The sequence below is a fragment of the Cyprinus carpio genome, unplaced genomic scaffold (genome assembly GCF_018340385.1).
Source record: "Cyprinus carpio isolate SPL01 unplaced genomic scaffold, ASM1834038v1 S000006590, whole genome shotgun sequence".
NCBI classification, from domain to species: Eukaryota; Metazoa; Chordata; class Actinopteri; order Cypriniformes; family Cyprinidae; genus Cyprinus; species Cyprinus carpio.
This window is the reverse complement of record NW_024879241.1, coordinates 873842-881719: the sequence shown is the minus strand read 5'-3', so window position 1 is coordinate 881719 and position 7878 is coordinate 873842. Positions and strand designations below refer to the sequence as shown.

Sequence of the window (7878 nt, the reverse complement as noted above, 5' to 3'; positions counted from 1 at the left end):
AAAACTGCTATTTCTACATAAAAATAATTCAGGACTGGGTGCTATGCATTAACACTCTTAATATCTGTCAGTGGGGGGTGCAAGAGAGCGCATTTGAAAGAGTTTTTCCTGTAATCTCGGTAACAGCGTGTCTTCTCTGCGACCTGGAAACGTGCTTCATCTGGTGAGTAATAAATATTAATATTTTCATGCATACAGACATTCTATCTAATATAACTGACCGCGATTTCGATATTCAAGGTTTATACTCAACATTTTACTAGTGTATAAGCTGTGTACAGCACTCTTTCAATGTAGTCTGCGACATGTTACTGTAAATTTAAATACAGTAATATGAAATGACCGCGAAAAACAACCACTAACTGCCATTTTGTGAAGAACTCTTTCAGTTCTCTGAGCGCCTTCGCCTCGCGACGCTGTCTGTAAAGTTCGCCGTAAATATCTTGTAAGTGAAAAATCTTTATTTTTTTTATGCAAACCAAAATGTCAGTAATAGCGTTAATGTTAGTTTAACTGCCCGCGGCGTTGATGTTAACGGGGGTAACGAAGCGAACGTCGGTCCTGGAGAGCTGCAGCCCTGCAGAGTTTAGCTTCAGCCCTCATCAAACACACCTGAACAAGCTCATCAAGGTCTGAAGGGTTACTAGAGAGCTACAGACAGACAAGTTTTCATTAGGGTTGGAGCTGAGCTCTGCAGGGCTGCGGCTCTCCAGGACCGGCGTTCGCCACCCCTGTTCAATAATATCATGTCCGGAACACATATTAAGTTATATCCTCACTGAGTCAAAAATATCTTAATTTGTGTTCCGAAGATGAACGAAGGTCTTAAGCCGAGTTCAGACTGCACGATTTTCAAAGTAGTCAGGTCACTGTTCTTTTCACACTGCATGACTATCTTGGCCAGCATTCAGTCGCTGCTGTGTTCACACTGCACGATGGATCGGCGACAGAAGGTTTCACACTGCATGACTTTACAATAGGAAGAATCGCTGACAGGTCTGTCTGGCACGCAAACTACGTTTCACAACCAAATACACGCGAGATGTGACAAGGAAACAACGCGATATCACGCGTGCAAGACCGGAGTTCTCACGTGAGACTGGGATTATTATTAAAAATGGTAGCCGGCAAGAAGCTTGCGATACGAATTGCCTGTGCGCTGATTTGCAGCGAAAACAAGAAAAAGAAAAGAAGCCATGCTTGCTGATATTGTGGTCTATAACTCCTCCCCGAACTCCCCGCTGCTCTGTATCTTGCTCTCTCATTGGCTGTCAGTCATCGCCGACGTAGTTTTCAGTCAGAACACTTTTCACACAGCATGATTTTGAATCGCCGACAAGTCCAGATATTTAGCATGCCAAATATCTCACGGGCGTCAGTGACTCGTCGGCGATTCTCTCAGATCGCGTCTTTGCTCATTCACACTGCGTGATTGTCACTCGCGTGAACGAGCACCGATTTGCCTGTGATTTCGGGCATTTGTCGCCGATTTCTCAAAACCTGTCGGCGAGCCAAAAACTGGGCTAAAATCGTGCAGTCTGAACTCGGCTTAACCCAACTTAACACCAGGCGAGAGGGATGTTATTAGGTTCATGAGACTCCATCTTGAAAAAAATAAATAAAAAAAGATCAGACGACTAGGCTCCAACAAATTTCACTTCATTCATACACTTTTGTTACAAATTAAATTCCATTAGTAATACCAATGGGCTTTTGCATAAATGAATGTTTAGAGCTTATCCCTTATTGTGACATGACTTATTAGAGATGATGCTACATAGTGTGATCACAAATCTTTTTTATTTTTTTTTATTTTTTAAATTTACAGGTTTCTTGTCAGGATAAATCCTGAAAATTCGAAATGCAGTTCTGAGTTCCAGGTGAGCAGAAAGAGCGGGAGGATTGTTAGGAGGAAAACCACAAGTTTCATCTTTCATTCGGGAGTTTGCACAATATGACTGGCAGAATCATTCAGGTAAGAGTAATAATTAGGGTGTGCAATGGAGCCAATATCTGTAGTAATCTCAGAATTATTTGTGTCTGAATATTGAGAAAAATCTTACAAATGGTGGAAAAGGCCAGAAATAACCAAATGTTTGTAAAAAAAAAAGAGAAGTTTGTTTTAAAATGTAATTTAGTTTTCTTCACAGTTTTCATTTAACAAATATGCTTTTTATAACTCACAGAATTTATATCTTTTTTAAATTATAATTGTAACATTTCTTTAAACAAGTAAAACAATACCTGATTTCTGAAAGGCACACCGAAACAGCAGTGCAGTTATTTGATTTGCAGTTGTAATGTGCTCATTTCATTCATGGAGTTTACACTCATTTGTGTTTCATAGGGATGATTGAACTGGCTTAAAATTATCTTGATAAAATGCTTCATTTCAGTCATATCATATCAGTTTATATATTCATTAAATGTCTTTCCTGAGGTAAGTGTAAAATTGCTTGACATTATTGCTTTCTGTTTTGGCAATCAAATACATCACAATGTGAATTACTTTTTAAAGGATTAGTTCACTTTCAAATGAAAATAAACACAGTCAGAGATATATTAATTAATATCCTGACGAATCCAAATTTCTTTAATGGCGATGAGTGATACCAACGAGTATGAAGCTGATGAAACTGCTTCTATCCACATTCATCCATCATAAACGTACTCCACACGGCTCCTGTGGGGTTAATAAAGGCCTTCTGAAGCGAAGTGATGCATTTGTGTAAAAAAAAACCCCATATTTAAACAAGTTATGAAGTAAAATATGTAGCTTTTGCCAGACAGCCTTACGAATTCAAGTTATGAAAAAAACGGAACTGGCATCACGTTAGTTACACTTTTTCCATAAGTTAAATAGGGAAGGTGTAGGACATAGTGTAAGCTTTTTGAACTGTGAGAGTTTTACACATAAGAAGGCCTTTATTAACCCCACGGAGCCGTGTGGAGAAGGTTTATAACGGATGAATGTGGATGGAGACATTTTTTTCAGCTTCATAGTCGTTGGTCCCGTTCACTGACATTATAAAGTTCGGATGCATCAGGATATTTATTAATATATCTCTGACTGTGTTCATCAGAAAGAAGAAAGTCATATACACCAAGGATGGCTTGAGGGTGAGTAAAGCTTGGGGTAATTTTCATGTGAAAGTGAACTAATCCTTTGAAAATAATGCATTATATTTGCTTTTATGAAGCAAATCAAGGAGTGAATTGCCAGAAACCGGTATCTGTTAAGCATGATTCAAATTAAAAAGAAAATAGCAGAAATGTTATATTTAGTAAATCTTACTGAAAATCGATGATTAATACATTTACAGTGCCGACTGAAAGTTTGTGAACCCCTTGCAGATTCTGTGAAAAATTTTAACAGAATAAGAGATCATACAAAATTATTTTTTATATAGTACTGTCCTGGGTAAGATATTTTATATAAAGGATGTTTACATTAAGTCCACAAGACAAAAAATAACTGAATTTATTAAGAATGACCCCCTTCAAAAGTTTGTGAACCATTGATTCTTAATACTGTGTGCGGTTACCTGGATGATCTACAAATGTTTTTTTTTTTGTTTTGTGATTGCAATTATCCATCAAAATGTACATTGTATGTTTACTTTTGAGTTAAAAAGTATTAATGAAAAAAAAAATTCAGTCAATTTCAGTCGCTGCGGGGCCCTATGCACAAGCTTTTGCCCATCATTTAAAGGTGTTGATAATGTGAGGTTTTGATGGTTAGTTGTATGTTTGGACTCAGTGATTGATTTGTGCTTATCATTTCTTGCAGGATTATCAGAAGTGCGACTTTTTCCACATGACACCAGCCCTTCTCACCTGGCCTTCATCCTCACCTTCTTTCTTTGTTTGACTTCTTTCTTTGTTCTACTGTGTGTAAGTTTGTATTTTAACTATTAATCTTTCCATGAATTGTTCACTGATTTTAATTATTAATTATAAATTAATTAATCGTGTTTAAAAACAGATTTTTATTGTTGCATTATGTCACGGTAATTTAATTCTTAATTATAAATTGTTCTTTAGTCTTGTTTTTTAAAACATTTTAATGTTGTATTATATGCTATTATTATTACTAATGTATTGGTCTGTGTTTTTTTTTTTTTTTTAATTCTAAATTGTTAGTCTTGTTTTTTAAAACATATATTATTGTTGTATTATATGCTATTATTATTACTAATGTATTGTTCTGTGATTTTAATGATTAATCATAAATTGTTGGTCTTTTAAGGTAGTTAGATTTTTATTATGTCATTATTTTTTACTAATGTATTGTTAAATTTTTTTAAATAAACTGTTTTTTTTGCAATTAAAGCTTCAATTGTCCTTTTTCCTATTTCCCATTAACAGTTGAAATAGCACTTTTACAGGTTTTCTACAAATTCTAAACGTTATACAGTAGCACTATAAAAAAAATTAAAATAACATTTCATAACTGTATAATAGTATACAGTATTATTAAAAATCAACAGTATAATGCTGTATTTTGAAATGGTAAAAAATAAAGTAAAATGCTGTATTCAATATTACAGTAGGGTAAACACTACTGTAGTTAGTATTACAGTAATTTTACTGTTGAATGAAATACAGCATCTACTGGATAATTGTTGCCAGTAAGTTACTGTTAATTTGACAATAAATTTTTTACAGTGTAGTCAATACTGTTAATTTAAGTTTTTATATCTTTAACTAATGTGATCAAGTTTTATCCTTCAATCATTTATTTACCATTTTATGGCATTATGATTGTTCATTGTTAGATATAACCGTCTTACCCTGATCTTTTATGCAATTATAAGTTTGCCAATTATACTAAGAAATAGTGATAGGTGCACTACCACCTCACAGCATCACTAACTCAACAATCCAGTACAGTTTCCCTCAACGACTCTGCAGTGTCTGCACAAAGGGTACGTCGATCAGCTGCTCGAAGATCTCACCTTTGGAGAAGACTGTTGATTTTATTGTCTAAAAATTTAAGTATTTCTACTCGAAAATTAACATTACCCCATAATAAATTGCATCTTTTGCCCACCCCCAACACTTGCATGCAATAATAACGATAAATGCCAACCAATTATTATATACATTTTTTTTCTTAAAATTACATTTTAGTAAAAGAAGCTAAATGTACATTCTGTCGTGACATAGCTATACATGAATATACACTAGCTGAACAAATGCAGTCAATGTGAATACATCAATTGTCAGTCAAGCAATTAATACATGAATGGATAAAATATTTATATTTTATTTACTGACAACAAGACACATGACTAAATTATTAAAAGAATGTATAAGGGTTAAAGACGTTAAGATGTCCGCATCAAAATAAATTTATAAAAGTGATTTTATGTCCATAGAAAGCACATTAAATAAAATTAAAGTGTCTAATTTTAAGGTTTCAAATAAGTTTTTTGAGGATAAAATGTCAAAATTTGGTTTAAATAATGTTATACTGTCATTCAGTGTAAAACAGTATTTATGTAAAACTTCAAACAACATGCTTATTCTAATGTGTACATATTAAAAATATAAAAGAATAAGGAAGCATATTATTAAATTTTGTTTTTTTTTTGATTAGAAAATTCTTACTGACAAATGGGCAAAACCTAGGATAGTGGAAAATTTGAAAATGTAAAATTACAGCTAATTAGTATTTGGGGTGAAAGTAATTAGTCTTTTAAAGTGTCATAAATTGATTTTTGTTGTAAATATGCCTGACAATACTGTTACACTGAATGACATTTTAGTGGGTGTCTTCTGTAAATCAGGGGAAAATGTATGATATTTATTTTTTGTTAAGAAAAACAAAAACAAAATTGCAATTAAATTAAACAGAAAACTTTTAAAAAAAAATTTGGGGGGGCGGACAACAACAATTTAAAGCAGTATTACACATCATTTTTATGCTTAAACCCTTTTTCGTCTTTGACCCATAAAAGTTAGCATCACAATAAATGCATACATGTACAAGTCAACAACATATGAAACAAAGCTTAATTCAAACTCTCCATGAGCACCACTACCTGGAAAACATTTACAGAGTTTACAAGTACATGCATTGATTTATTACTTTTGTAGGGGGCTAAACCACTGAACTGGTTCAAAACCACCAGTGTGTCCTTGAGCAAGGCTCTCTTCTCCAGGTTGATCAGGGGTTTGTAGGCCCCTGTAATAAGAGCACTGTCAATCACTTCAGATAAAAGCTCCATCACATTTTTACCAAAATCAAATCCTCAGTGTATTTTGGTCTTTCTCTAGATGCTCTCGCTGGCTCTGAGGTCACTGAGGATGAAGAGACCACAGCAACATCCGGCTCAGATGAGACAGTAAGATCTGCAGTGATGGAGTGTCTCATCTGTGTTCGTGGACCATTTCCATGATGCTGCTGTGGACTTCTCCATCCTCAGTGCACACACCAGTCTGCAGACATTTTCATATCCTACAAAAATACACACAGACAATACAAAAAGTCATTACTTTATTCTTTTGTTTCAGGTCTTTCCTTTTTTTCACCTTTCTTTGCAGGGTCTGCTCCACCACAAGAGATCTGCAGCAAATGCACAGAAATCAAGAATCAGAAAAGTTCTGTAATAGTTGTTTAAAATTACATTAAAATAAACTACAACTTAAGATTTAAAATGTTTCATTTATTTTTGTACTGTACTTACACAAATCCTTTGATGGCAGCATTTCTTCATCAGTGTCTCTGCAGCAAATAAACACACGTGTGTCTCATCTGTCCCTGTAACATCCAGACAAGAGTCAGTCTCCTCTCTGATTTATCTGCTCAATATTGCATTTACATGTTGAGTTAGTAACTGATGTAACTCACTTTTTATCCAACAAAAATGTTCCTTAAATTATCAATAGTGCAAATGGACAAAAAAAAAGATAACTTATGTTTAGTTTAGTTTGTTTGTTTACATGACTTACACTTATCTAAAGCAGTGTTGACAAAAGTGAATTCTACACAATATCACACACACATCAGTCAGATGCCTGTGTCATGTATATTAAATGAGCTTATCTGCAATACTTATCAAACATTATCCTGTCAGATAATAAATAGACATTTAGTAATAGTCTTCAAGATGTATATATGGTTTATGCAAATCCACTTTTGAGTCGTGTACTTAATAAAGCTCTCCTGTTAGTTATGCAGCACAATCAAAAATATGCTATATTATTTAGGTCACAGACAGATTGAACCAGGATTAGGCCATAGTTCAATTAGTCTTGACTAGACTTGTCTGTGAAACGGGGATAGCGTCTTTACGCCTTTTGCTTATATGTTGCTGACTTTACACCTTAGTTTTAATAGAGTATTAACTCCAAAAACGATACCACTTTATGAAAATGACTTATACACTTCAATTTAAACAATTATTCGAACACCTCTGAGAGACAGAGTTTTGTTTCCAGCGGATCAAGTCTTGCATTTGCAGCGCGTGCCCAAATATTTTACTGCTGTGATAGCGGACCCACATACTTTAAAGAGTGAATTCCCTCATCCTCTTTCAATCATAAACAGTTACGAATGCAGACTCCTCGCTTTTTCAAGGCGAGCTCTCATTCGAGAAAATAAAACCTCTTGCTTCCCATTACATGCCCCGGGCAGCCATAGCGGGATTCTCGAGAAGGGTTTTAGAAACAATTCGAGGCTAGTCGCTGCAGTTCGCTCACAGACCGCCCCGCTTCAGAGGCGTTATTACAACTTCTGTCCCGGACAACAAAGTTATTGTTCTCCGGCAGGAGGTGCAAACACTGCTTGCAGAAGGTGCTGTGGAAATAGTGCCCCCAGCGAACAGCGAGTCAGGTTTTTCAGCCGCTATTTTCTTGTCCCAAAGAAAGACG

General features: G+C 34.9%; 1 long non-coding RNA gene across 1 annotated transcript; it reads left to right on the top strand.

Annotated features, from left to right (window-relative positions):
- Nucleotides 1-231: 231 nt before the first annotated feature.
- On the top strand, nucleotides 232-3992 carry LOC109092503. Its single transcript, XR_006159542.1, has 3 exons — nucleotides 232-445; nucleotides 1829-1975; nucleotides 3791-3992. It is a non-coding gene; the product is annotated as an uncharacterized LOC109092503 (long non-coding RNA).
- The last annotated feature ends 3886 nt before the right edge of the window (nucleotides 3993-7878 follow it).